At 46.5% G+C, this 13,993-nt stretch overlaps 1 protein-coding gene across 2 annotated transcripts in view; it reads left to right on the top strand.

Moving 5' to 3' along the window:
• Nucleotides 1-2,216: 2,216 nt before the first annotated feature.
• LOC105567774 (tyrosine-protein phosphatase Lar) overlaps nt 2,217-13,993 on the top strand; it is a 419,078-nt gene continuing 407,301 nt past the window's right edge. Inside the window, exon 1 of one of the 2 annotated variants that reach the window (XM_012022900.1) lies at nt 2,217-2,453. The gene's annotated coding sequence lies outside the window, so the exon portion shown is untranslated. The remainder of the gene's footprint in view (nt 2,454-13,993) is intronic. The other variant, XM_012022901.1, reaches the window with a different exon arrangement.

The following is a 13,993-nucleotide window of genomic DNA, read 5'->3' as shown; positions in this document are numbered from 1 at the left end:
ACACGACTCGCAGACATCAATCGACGACAACGAATTTGACAGTAAAGTTTCCGTTCAATTGTTACTTTCAAATGTTTAATACGTGATATAAGTGTGAAGTTGATAGCAGATCGAATTCGTAAATAAAGTGCGCGAATATTAAAAAATGGGACGAACTAATGCATCAACCCAATGTTAGTTAAAGAATTGCACGTTGTACAACACTGCAGAATATTATACGCCATTTCATAACCAGACGTAATATTATAATAGCTTTATAATCGATTGTAACGCGATAACGGGGTTCTTCGAGCATAACGTTTTGTGCGGATTTATGTCGCATGGAAAGACACTTTTATTATATTATACGTTGAGGAGCCTTTTGCATCGTGTTCATTACAACTTATATGAGAAATTTAGAAGCTATTTCCATTTTAATTTATTCCCCTTAACTTATCTCTATTGCATTACATAGCGCGAAATTTGATATAATGGGGTGCTCTTACGAAATACAGCCAAGTAGGGTATATAATATAATAATATCTCAAGATACACATTTTATCCTGCGTGCTTTACGCGCGCGATTCGCAAATGCGTCTTTCTAATCGAAATTAATGTATGCCGGGGGAAAGTTAAAGAGAAAAGCGCCAGGTTACATCGCCCCGCGAAAATTCCGCTCATTAATTTCACACCGCTCTTCTTAGGGCGCGAGGATTCGTCGTGCTTTTATGGAAAATTTTCGTTAAGCCAGATGCTCGGGATGCAGAGAATGTAACGTCGACGTCGCTCCCCGCGTAAGAGAACGGAATTGCATAATCTAATCCGGACCGTCGAACGATTTCGCGCCTTGACTCCGAATTCATCCATAAAACGCCGTAGACCGGACCTTTTTTCTCTGTTTATTCGCCGTGTACAGCTTAGAGAAAACGAGGGAGGAAGAGGCAGATAGGTAAAGAGAGAGAGAGAGAGAGAGAGGGCGCGCGAGAAAGAGAATGCGCCGCACGCGCGTGCCCCTTTATCCGGTAAACTCCAAGTATGCTCGTTATTAAAACGGTACACTCGGTTCGACGACATGCTCGAGCGCCGAGCGTTGGCTCGTAACTCGACGACAATCTTTTCGGCAAAATCGTAGAAGCGCGATGAAATTCCTCGGCCGTGTATTTGCTGCCGTGTCAGTTGACGCAGTATTTTAAATTAAAATCACCGTCGCTGTTTTATGGGCGTACGGGGTTTTTATCGAAAATACGAGACGACTCCGGTCGCAGCGAAATGCACCGTCGGTGGGACGCGACGCCGGGCCCGCTGCTTGTTTCAGCGAAACGTGAGTTTTCCTTGGGCTGCGAGTCCACACTACCGGCCAGGTCGTTATTTCGTGCCTCGTTTCGAGGATAAGAGAGAGGAGGGAAGAAGGAGGAACGAGAGAGAGAGAGAGAGAAAAGAAATCGAGTGACTCGTGCAAAAACGAGCCGCTTGCCATTTTACCGCGCCGCGTTGAGAAAAAGGAGTTTGCAACGAGTTGCCGGCAGCCGCTTTCCCGTATCTTTACGGCCACGCCGGGGTCGGCAATCGAATTTAGGGGTAGAAAGCGAACGCCGGCGAACGTGCGAGAGATTGCGTCCGAGTGCCCGGCCTTCTCGTCCACGGAAAGCGAACAAGCGCGGCAGCCGCCCCGTAAAGGGACGATTTTCCCTTAACGGGGAAGGATTTTCCTGACCACCCTGTATAGGCACATCGCGCGACGTATATACGAAGCGACGTGCCGCACGCACACAGACCGAGCGACAAAACGCGGAGCATGCGCTCGAGCGGCCGTCGAGCGTACGACCGTGGCTTTCGGATTCAGTTTAACCCCCGGCCTCAGCAGGGGTAGAACGCGTTTCAGCACCGTCCAGCAACGTGGGTTTGCACCGTATCGCATACAGCATATCGTTCGTCCCGGCGAAGCTCGTCCCCCTCGCTTCGTCGCTTTTCTCTTTCTCTCTGCCTGCCGTCAGGCTCGCGCGTCGAGTGGAACGAGTCAATGACGAATCAGGCGCGGAACGCCCAAGTAGACGTTCGCGCGTCTGCTCGAACAGCCGGCGCGATGAGAGTCTGAGCGCTCAGAGACTACGATTCGCGCGGCCGTCACGTCGAACGTGTGTGTGTCGTCCTACGATCCAGGATCTCGCGAGTGAACGTTGTTCCCTCCCGCCCCCGGTCGCCCGGCCAAGGGTGGCCCGCGTTCCGACGAGACAGAGAGCGTCAGACGACGGGGTGAGATAAAAGGCAGAGTCATTTCCGCGTCTGCTGTTGTGGTGCTGGTGCTGCTTGATAGCAATAGTATAGTAGTAGTGGCTTCTGTCGGTGGTGGTAGTAGTGGTGGCACACGTGAACACTCGACGACGTATACAGCGTGGAAAAATGCGGTGAACCACCATACCCCCGCTGTCCCGCCGCGCGCTACGAGGCATTCCTCAAGCAGCTCGCCCATTCAGGTGAGTGCGAAAGATATTCCTTTTTCCGCGCTCTTCTCGACGCTTCCCCTCCCCCACCCCCGCGAGAGCATTTTTCTTCCCGTGCTCGGGACACGGCAATAATTGCATACCGAGATGACGTTGCTTCGACGAACACGCGATGATACGTCTTCCTCCTCCAGATCAGCCAACTAATAGCATTCTCATCGCACATTTGGCGACTACTCTCATATAACGTATTAGTATTAATTAAAATTTATATATACATATAAAAAGAGAGAGACAATCGGAAAACTCGCGCTCAAACGGCCGCATTGGATGTTAAATGTACTTTGGTGTTTTTAAATCGCGAGCACGACAGTTTTTACACAAGCAATTAAACTGAAACGAATATTTACATACATTAACAAATATAAAATACGATGTTTTAATACGTAATGTAAGTTTACATTGGTTTAACTGCTGTTCATACATTCGACTCGCGCGAATATTTGTAATTGAACACATAGCTCGCAATTGCCACGTGCGGCATTTCTCTCTCTCTCTCTCTCTCGCGCGCGCCGCGATTGTTTCTCGCGGCGCAAAAATAGTTATTATCGATGCGAAACACCGCGAGGCGCCGATAATCGTACTTAAAGGCACCGTTTATAGACGGGATGTAAAAATAGATATAAAAATACGTTGAGCACATCAATGGTTAGCGGACGTTATAACGATCGATTTTGTCGAGGCGTGACTGTCGATTCAGGTCGTTGCGCGAGTATAGTATTTTTAACGACGGTACAATGAACTCTCGCGTTCGTAGTTGCGCGAGGACCGCGATTAAAAGCTGGATTTCTCTGTATGTTCATACAAAAACCGTGCACGGGTTACTTTCTAACTCGCGAATGAGGTCCGTTCGCGCGCGTTCAACGCGCAATCCGATTACGTTTGAAGCCGGCGACGATCGATCGAGAACGACGATAATCTAAGCTTTTAGCCCGGCGAGACTTTTCTCGTGAACGTCAAAAGCGATTGTTATCAAAAATTTAAGCCGTAACTTCCTTCCAGCGCGCCGAAGATTTAACTTGGAGCGTATTATTGTGTTTGCGATCGCGGAGCGTCAATCGAGCACCTGAAATTTCAAATAATCCCTTCTTAGACGCGTTGCACATACAAACGACAAAGGCGATCGTGTATATGTGTGTGTGGATTCGTAATAATTTATGGCGGCTGTCTTGAGCGAGCGAGGAACATGGCATTTGATATTCCAATGAGCCGGTGCTTACGCCACATTGCCGTTATCGTGTAATTTTATCGCGTAACCCCGAAGCACAGAACCTTTTAGCTGTTATCTCTCAACGGCGGATTTTGCTATCTGTTTTTAAATACTTTAGACTTGAATTTCTTTTTCATCCCGCGCAAGATATTGATTTACCGTAATCGTATCATGTTTCTCAGACAATTTCTGTCGTGTACACGTGTCTATACGATAACCGGGGGTATATTCTAAGAAATTCTTCTGCACGCAAATGCCGTGCGAACGGAAAATACCACTAATACTCTGAGAGAGAGAGACGAGATTCTCCAACTAGCACATGCTCCGCCATTGCCTGTTTTATTTGAATCCAGCTGTAATAAATCTGCATAAAGCTATCTTCGTTTAATATTTATGCATTATTACCGAGCATCGAAATTCGTGATTGCGTTTCTGCGCCTGAAATAGCGAATTCCGTTTATGCATTCAAACATACATCTTGACGATAATATACTTTGACGTTAGAATTGCACGTAAATGAAAAACGAATTGTCGGGATAACGTACCGATATAAACGTACCGATATAAACGTACCGATAGCTGAAAGGAATGTAGGATTAAGAGTTAAGATGCAAAATATTGTTTTTCAATCGAACAATATCCAGAGAAGAGTTATTCTCCGCGAGGAAAACAATCTTACTCGCGCTTAATTGCATTTAGCTCGCCTTTAAAAGATGCTATTTGCGCCGCTCTTATTTCGTAAATCCCTCAATTTAACTTGTGCAACTTTAACTCCCCCGCTAATACTGCTTCGCACTCGGACGGGTGTAGCTCGTTATAGCAGAAGATTAAAGCACGTGTGTATACGTATAACGGTACAAATAACTGATCGTCAGTGGAGCATTTACGTTTCCGCACCTAATTATGCTTCCCGTTTGCCTTGAGCGGTAGCTTACGAGTATTCGGGGTATTAGCAAAGATTACGGCGGTGAGGTACGAGTTTGATCCACGAAAGTACGCACGGTACACTCGTCTCCTGCCGCGTGCACCGGCGAACAAAGTACCAGGTGTACCGAGAGAATCCTCCGGCAATAAGTTACGGAACTTTACTTCTCTGATCCCTCCAGCGGTTTTCCACGGATACGGCTATTTCAGTACTTGTCTAACCTTCTTCACTTCAAATGAAGGAAAACGTCATATTTCTATATCATGCCGTGACATGACAATGGTTTCCGATGAGCCGGAATTAAATTTGAAGGGCGGCACGAGAGGAATATGCCAGAAATTTCATCGCGATTTTAATCTACCTTTTTAGTTATTAAATTATTAGATTTGTGTCGCCCCTCTCTCTATATTGTGTCCTCGATTTTGATTTGTAAAATAATTTAATTATACCGAAAGGTATCTTAAAAAACATTTAAAACATGTTCAAAGAGTTAGGCTTTTAAATTTTCGGAATGGTAGTAATAACTGCTATAATAAACCGTAATCTATGAAACTTCGTGACAAAATATATATTATCGTTTACGCTTGTAATTATCATATTTATCGGAAGCAATGCCCATCACTAATTGCCTTCAGGCGTGAGATTTCGCCAGGAAATTACGGCTTGATTGGCCGAGGCCGTTATTATGTTTCGAATGTGTTGTATTTGATTGGATTACCAATCGCTTTGATACATTGGATTATGTGTAAACTTGCTTTGCGCGGAGCGATCGCGTCGACTAAAGATGCGTATCAGGACATCAGGAAATACTTTTGCAAATTTGGCGTCCCGAATGTCAAACGTAATGACTGAAGGAAGCTTACGATTACGTTGGGGTATGCTATATTTTTTCCATCAATGGTGCAAGAGTGCACGATTAATTTCGAATAATGGCCGTACACCAGAATTACTCGAGAGGAAGCGAACGGACAGATGTCATTCAGGTTCGTTTTATTTCATTGTGTAGGAATCGCGCGTGTAGGCAGTATTTCCTCTCGTATCATCGACGACATTCATATCGATTGTGCGACTCAGCTACGCGTTCGGTGCTCCTTCGATTATTGTCCGATGCTTGGCGTGGAATATAAATAAAATCGTGCAATTTAAGATTAAATCTGTGCGCTTTTATAGATATCGAATTTATTTACGATAGATACCATTGAAACTAGAAGACGATTTTGTCATCATTGCAAGTTTATACTATTGTCTCACGCTATTTAAAAGCTATCCTTTTCGATATCTCGTGCGCATTTCGCACCTTTCCTGATTTAACTATACACCTTCGTATTACGAGCTTTATTATGTAGTAACCATCGAAGCAATATTATACTCGCTCGTTATACGCTGCTGGGCAGTTACGGCTCGCTTATCAATTCTCTCGAAACGCAAGCCGAAATTCCAATAATTTCAATTAGACGGACAATTTTCGAAATTGCTGGTATTCCGGATAATTCGAACCTAATAGGGCGATCTTGAATTATCCAAGGTTTATTGATTAATATATACCGGTTTGGATTGCGTGCTGACGTGGAAAATATGTGAGAAATTGCACTCGGCAAGATCTCGCTGTGGCACACTTTGCTCCCAGAGGAATGTGATATTACTTCGGAATGTGTCGGGCTTCTTCCAACGTTGTTATTCTTAACCCTTGGGTTCTTTTTTTAGTGTCATTCTATTACCAACGACGTCCTTTAAAAGGGTTACTTACTCGTTAAATGTCGCACGGATTAGTAACGCACATGTAAGCCCCTCATACGCTCGACGCGCTAACTTCGCTGCGCTCTCTGATGACATTAATCTCATCGACGCAGTGGTGATTATATCTGGCGATTGCGATCGATGAACATATTCGTCATGGCGGCTTAAGTGCGCACGGCGCCAGTTAGTCGTCATTAAATTGTCGCTTCAAACGTTTTACTTGGCAAGTCACAGTTTCGTTCTCGCGGAATATTGATCAATCTGTATTTATGGTCGTCATTATTTATAGCTGTTTATTTTTAACCGTAACAACGCGCGACTTTCACCGTTTTACTTGCGACACTGTCATCGTGCAGGACAAAAATACATAGCGGAACGGACGCCGCGCGATGTATACTTGAACTTCGATATAACCGTGTATGAACATCGTTACGCGCTTTGCTCGCATGTTGCTGGAATAAAAGAGTAATACGAAAAATGCGAAAGGTGAAAGGAAAACATTTTCCGGCGCGCTCATCGATTTGCACTTTCAGCAGATAATAAATGTTGTGAATTTTTGCAGCAAACAATAAATATTATGAATTTTTACAACGGATAATAAATGTTGTGAATTCAAGCGAGGCTGACTGCGTCAAATCTGTTCATACATTTGTTATTTTTCGCCGCGATATGCTTTTACTAATGTCTGCGATTGCGCTTGAGGTATTGAATTGAATCGGACCGGGCTATAATCGATAGATCGACGTAACGTTTAACACGCCAAGCCCTACACCCGAGCTCAAGTTTCGATCGTTAACGGCATTTTACGGCGTTTAACAAATGCCGGGGGCGCCGAACTGCGAGGCATGGTGACGTCGATGGTGCGGGTGCGACATTAATCTCATCGACAGGACGTTGAGGGTGATTATGGATGGTAGAGAGGCTCGTTCAGTGTCCCAATGGCGCGCAGGATGGCAACGTTATACTCCGTTTCGCCGGAGGGATTCGCGGCGCGGACGATAGCGTTTGCGGGAGGGGCTGCGGCTCTCGGCGGAGGGAACGAACCATGCCATGGCATTCCGAAAGAGAGAGAGAGAGAGAGGGAGGGAAAAGGATAACGCGAGCGAACGTGCGTACGTGTGCGTTCCACACGTTGCGCTCGCACGCACGCTCTCAGCACACCGCAAATAGTTTCGGGAATCTCTAGCATGTGTTGCGAACGCGGTGATATGATTTAGGAATCGCTTCCTGCACGGGCCACATCCAGCTCCTGCCTGGGATTTGCCTGCCGCGCACCGGGCGTTACGTCCCTTGGAAATGGGTCCTCCGAAACGGCGCCGCAGCACCACACCACCCGACGCGACGCCGCGTTCCGATGGCGTTACTCCGCGTGGCACGATAGCGCTGGTTAAGATTTACCGTGCTTACGTGACCTTCCGTCCGCGAAATTAGGCCGATTCATCATATCTCGAAACTGAATGGCAAGAGTGGGAGGGAAATAGAGGGAACCCCGCCTCTGCTCTATTCAGAGTGCTGCAATCGGTTGCGTTGACGTTTCTCACCACAAGGCATATTCTACCCACGGGACGTATCGATCATCCCGTGATATATCACCTCGCCACGATGCCCTGCCCGTGATCGCCTCGGCGACTGAAGGAGGGTCTGGACGTCAGACGCAATCAGCCCAATTATCATACGCGATAGGCTGGCGAGCCGCCTTGCTCCGTGACGTTTTGCCTTCTTGATATCGGCGTGAGGATCGGGGCGGATACCTCCTCTCGTTTCGCGATCATGTCGCGCGTAAACGCACTTTGATAGTCTCGTCCGTGTTGTCGAGAGGAACGCGACAACGACGACGCAACGCTGCGAACGTACTTTCACGTCAATCGCGAGTAATACGATACATGTGAATACTTAGCATTCCGTGAAACGTGCGAGCGGCAAACAAATATTATAGCGTGAGATTTTTCACGGAAAGCAGCTGATAAAAGATAATTATTTTCCGCGTGTTTAACATTGCGTAGCTACACCGCGGGCAATTCTTTCAAGTCAGATTATACGAATACTCTTTGCGGGGAACTCGATCAATTAATCGATCGAGAGCGGCTCGGATGAAATCGTTAAATTAAGCACCGGCGTCGATCGATTTAAACGTCCAACTCGGCAATTTTCGGAGGGCGATAAAGTCGCATCCAAGCGGATTTCATCCTTTAAAAGGGATTTTTGCTTCGGTCGCAGAAATATATCGATTGATCGTGGTAGATTATTTGTGTGATAATTCGTGCATAAAAAGTTGCATACAAATTCTCACGCCAAACTTCGCTCGAGTATAATGTTATTATTCCATTCGCACGATTTTACCAAATGATTAGCGAACAGGCCGAAGCCGTGTGCCTGTACGTGCGCGTTAATTTCATTATCCGCGCTCCATGCTAAACTTTCGCGATGAGGACGCAATTGGTTTATATCGCGTTCCCCATCATTCGAGCCCTGCATTTTATTCCTTTGTTGCGTGCCGGACGATGGCTGTCGACGAATACTCATAGAAATTTTCTGCGCGTTAGTCGCGCCACAATGAAGTGCTATAAAAAACAGATTTTTGCTTGTCCGAGCGTAAATATCGTTGAATATTCGCGATGGAACGTCCGTTTCTCTCTGTCGCAAAAAAGCTGCGGGGGGAGAAAGAGCGAGGGAGAGAGCAGGAGAGAGAACGTTTACCAAGTGAATAAACAACGGCTCTTTCCGATAATTTTGGAGATATTAAGCATTTACTGAATTTCCACATGTAATTCACATAATCCATCTTCGCGATCGCACGCGATGATGAAAGTAACGATGGGTTCGCTCGCACTTATATATCACTCACGAACCCTCACGTACATACTCGGGTATGTACTCGACTCGGCTCGTACCTAAAAACCGATGTATTGTTGTATCGGGCTCATTTATGCAACCCGATTTCGCGCGAGACGCCGCGTGCGCTCGGAAGCGATCGATAGCCGGGGAGAAGTAATATCAGAAATGACACGTTCACACGCAGACGAATGAAAGATGGATATTTCTCAAACGCCCTCGATCCTCACCTCGTTCGTTTTTCGGCAGGTGCCCCCCAATACCGTGAAATCCCTTTTTCCCCCGTACCGGTCGTTCGCATCTCGCTTTTGCTTTTCTTTCATGCCGTCCGATGCCACTTCAGCCTTCTCCCAGGTTACTCTTTTCTCTCCATCCCTACCTTTAACGATTGGTGAATTTTTCAGCGTGCACCTGTTTCGCCGGATTGCCTAGGGGGATACATCGGAGGGCTTAAGAACACTCTTCCCTTTTTCTTTCTGTTCCTCGTTATCTGTCGCTTTTTTCTACTTTATTCGCGCGGATATTTGTTCAGATTTCTCGAAAAATATATTCAGTGTCGTTTGTATTCCATCACTTGCTACTACAAATAACACACATTCATCTGAATATGTCTTTCTGAATAGGCGATGATATGTAAGGATATTATGAAGAAAAACACACGTGCCATTCTAGGTAAATAATTTATTTACCGCTTCTATAGTTAATAGGTAACCAAGAGATACCTTATTGCGCACAATGATTATTCGGGGCAGCCCAATTTTTCCTCTTAATGCGATCACAGGTGGGATACATGGCCAATCGATCGGTTTAATCTCCGAACTGAATCGCACACGATTAAAATGCTGTGTAGTTTCTAAAATTGTGATAAGGCCGAGGCGGCGCGGCCGAGTCTCGCGTGGATCTCAACGTTTCGGGACAGGCTTCGTCGTCGACAAAACGAGCCCGAAGCGGCCGTGACGTACATTCACGGAGCGTGAAGTTACGATAAACGGCCGCGATGTTGGGACAAGGCGGATAAGAGGCAGCAGTCGCGGCGGCGGGCGGGTGACTCGGTTTTTGCGGCAGTGAGCGTTGCACGAAATAGCGTCGGCAACGAGCGCGCGTCTAGAGGTAGGCAGGAACCCAACCGAGAAATAAGGGCGACCGGAGAGAGCGAGACGGAGCGAGGAGCTTATCGCTCGGGGATAAGCTGCTCCCAAAGCGAACGAATAAAATAATACGATACGGAGAGCGCGACGCGGAAACAAGGGATGTTCACGAAGAAATAGAAGAGTACGTCGGAGATAACGCTTTCTTCATATGTCTCGTTTATAATTAACTTTCTTACCTCTCACCGGGATAATCGGCAGTTTTACAAGTTTCCTTGCCTTTGCTATAGATAACGATGAGTTTTAAGAAAGGTAGATGGAAAATTAGATCCAAGCGAATAAAAGATTCGCCCTTTTCAATTAGATTCACAAGAGCTCTTGATATTATCAAATCGTCAAGTATTAATTTCCACTTGTCGCAAAGTTACAGGCTAAAACCGGCAAGAGCCTTGGTATTTATTCATGCAAACAAAATAACAGTTGTAAAACAGATGTTTCATAAATAAGAGGGAAATACTTATACAGGAAGGCATTAAAGAAGCGGAAGGAACGCGGGAAGTACGAAAGTGGGTCACACAGACTAAAGTCGATGAGAAGGAAGATAACGTGATAGAAGGAGAAAGAGCGAGCGAGCGAGCGAGCGAGAGAGAGAGAGAGAGAGAGAGAGGGGGGGGAGAGAAAACGGGTAAGGATAAGCGGCTAAGATTAACGAGCTAAAGTCCAGAAGAAGCGATGGATGGATGGTGCAGGCCGGAAACAGGAAAATATAAACGAACGGAAGAGAGATGAGAAGGAAGTACGAGAAGGTACGAAGGGAATGTTAATGACAGAGTACCAGCACGAGAGAGTGACGTCGCGAAGAGAGGTCTGGCGCATTCGTTCCGTGCGTGCCTATGAAGCTCGCACATCCTGCAACGTTCGTCTGAAAATGATAGGGTAGATGTACATGGAGCTTAGATTTGATACAGCAACGGCTCTCTTTCTCTCTCTCTCTCTCTCTCTCTCTCGCGTCAAGTTGCTCCCCCGGTCCCTCGTGCGATTCACCTCGTGATTAGTCGAGAGATCGCCGCGGGCTCGGAAGACGGCAAGAGAGTATAGGCCGCTCGTACTTTGCGCAAAGAGGGTTCGGCAAAAGCGGAATTGGCTTTTGGCCGAGCTGCGACTGACATTTAATCTCGGCAATTTCGCCGCCGCGCCGCCGTGTGCGGATCGGAACGAGTTCGATATGCATAACAGTAAATTTCCGTGGAAACAACAATTGAAAACTGAAATAGACTACGATAATTATTCTGGGTGGTAATAATTTCTTCACAACGTTAGAAAGAGAAATGCGATTTTAAAAATACATGCAACTGTATAACATTGTAATAACGACGCGAAGGGCAGCATGTGTTTTTCATACATTTATTCAAATGTATCGCGCTCCGACCAATTAATTTCAAAAATAACACTGGACGAAAAATATTATTGAAGTATATGAATCACATTTTTGGTTAAAATATTTCTTGTATGCGTTTAAAAATCATTTCCTTACGTGATACGCGATATTGTGACACTATACTCCTCGAACTGCCAATAATTGCATGATTTATCTCCCGATTATATTTTAATAAGATCTTCGCAGTTAGCGTTTGTTCTATCGAGTGCCTCAATCAATCACCAAAAAATATCCCCTGTTTTCCTCTGTAGCTTTCAAGTTTCTCGGTCTAAGCGACAAAAATAGAACCAGTACGACTGACACACCGTACACTCGAATTCGCGATAGTTCTCCACCGCGGCGACATTGTATACCAACCGCGTTAATTGACGTTTGGTGCTGTGCGGAGTAAAACGTACAGGTTATTGGCACATAAACGGCAGAGAGGAGTTAACAAACATGGGGAAACCTACAAACTAGATCTCCGCCGGAAGCCTCTCCGACTGTCGTTACTGTCTATTTATGAATATGCAACAGCCGCGAGTTACGCGTTGTTGCGAGCGCCCGCCCGTTCGCCAAGGTTTAGACGTCATTTGCTTTTCAGTGTATTAATTATCATCGTCGAACGTCGATAACGAGGAGGGGGGAGGGACGTTATCACGTTGCGAGAAAAAAAAATTCACCTCGTCGTCATAAATCTAAATCAGCGCGACAGACCCGACTTGGCAATAAAACGGAGACCCGTTATAATTTCGAGTCGCGTACGCGTAAGCGTAAATAATTCAAAAAAATTCGCGTTTACGCGATAAATTGCCCGCGCAATAAAAGAAACACAAAGCGGCCGGGATTCGCGGGTGAACAAAACGTTTACGCACTCGCATTCCCATTATGCATATTCGGACCGGCTATTATATCTCGCGATGCCGTTTGTTGCACTTTGAAACTGCCTCGATGAAGTTGTTGCTTTATTCATTAACATTTGACGCGACGTACGCACGGAGTGGGATTGAAACGCGTTGCTTTAGAATACAAACGTACCGACTTGGAATATCTGATTCATACTGATACCGAGTAACTATAGAGTACACGTTGTCGAATATCACAGGTGCGATTCGCGACGTACAGTGCAGAACATGTAATTCAAAACTACATGATAAAGCCACTCGCTGCAGTGAGTTGAAGTATTATACATTTCAGGAGATGCATGCCATTTAATTTTGTGCGCGGGATGAAAAGAGATTACGTCGAACTTGATTAATAACGTCAGTACTCGTGGCGTTAATTCAACGTACTAATTTAGTATTGTATTTGACCCCGTGGCCTTTTCTCCGCGATAAGGTGTCCGGCTCGTGTGCCCAGCGATTTAGGGACGCGAGCTATTTTTATTATTGAACTGCGCGGTCGTTCGTGAGGTTTCGTGGTTGACCTTCTCGCCAAGTCAGTATATGTGACACGGGCTCTCTTTCAACCTCTCATATCGCTTAATATAAGTAAAACCCTTCTATTTTTGCATCTATATTTTTATAATGGCGGATCTGCTTTCAGCGCATTTCAGAGTCGACTAAGACACCACGTTATGATAAATCACGAAATTGTGTATCTATTAAGATGTATGCTGTGCCGCGCGATTTCTCTTATTGATAAACCAGTCTCGCTCGATAATGAGGCTTTTCGTGTTGGCGAACGTGCATAGGCGGTCGCGCGTAAAAGCTCGCGGTAGGCGCGCTTTCGGCAAACGAGCCCGTGCACGCCGTCGCGTCGCCGTCGTATTTGTATGAAATAGCGCGAGATGAAAGGACGCGGAAGGAATCGGTGGTACCGCGAAGAGCCCCGGCGCATAAAGGAAGAGAGTGCCAACAAGGGACGCGCGCTGACTAGACGCACGGGACGACGACGCCTGTTTCGACGTTGCGAAAGAGATCGGCGGGAGGAGGACCGTCGCCGGAGAGAAGCTCCGCTACCCTCCGGCGTCCCTCTGCGCGCCTTCATCCCTTCATGTACAGTGCCAGTCAAGCCTGCATTGTTTGAGTTATCACAATGGCGGAACAAAACCTCAAGCGGGGGATCGAACTCCACTCCAAAGCCCGAGCGCTCTCTGTTGCCTTTCCCCTTGGCGGCGGAGGCGCCGCTGCCGCCGCCGCCGCCGCCGTCGCTTTCCCTCCCTCTGTATCCTCCGTGTTCACCAACTCACCATGCTACCCCACGGTTCTGGTCTTCTCCTGTTCCCCCTTTTGCGCTGGCTCCGCAAACAACAAAACTACCCTCGAGCGTGGCACTGCCGCGTGGCGCGCATTCCGCTTCTCT

This window comes from Vollenhovia emeryi, unplaced genomic scaffold (assembly GCF_000949405.1).
Source record: "Vollenhovia emeryi isolate VEMERY1.0 unplaced genomic scaffold, V.emery_V1.0 DF939134.1, whole genome shotgun sequence".
NCBI lineage: Eukaryota > Metazoa > Arthropoda > Insecta > Hymenoptera > Formicidae > Vollenhovia > Vollenhovia emeryi.
Note: the sequence above shows the minus strand (reverse complement) of the source record. Positions and strands in the feature narration are given on the sequence as shown.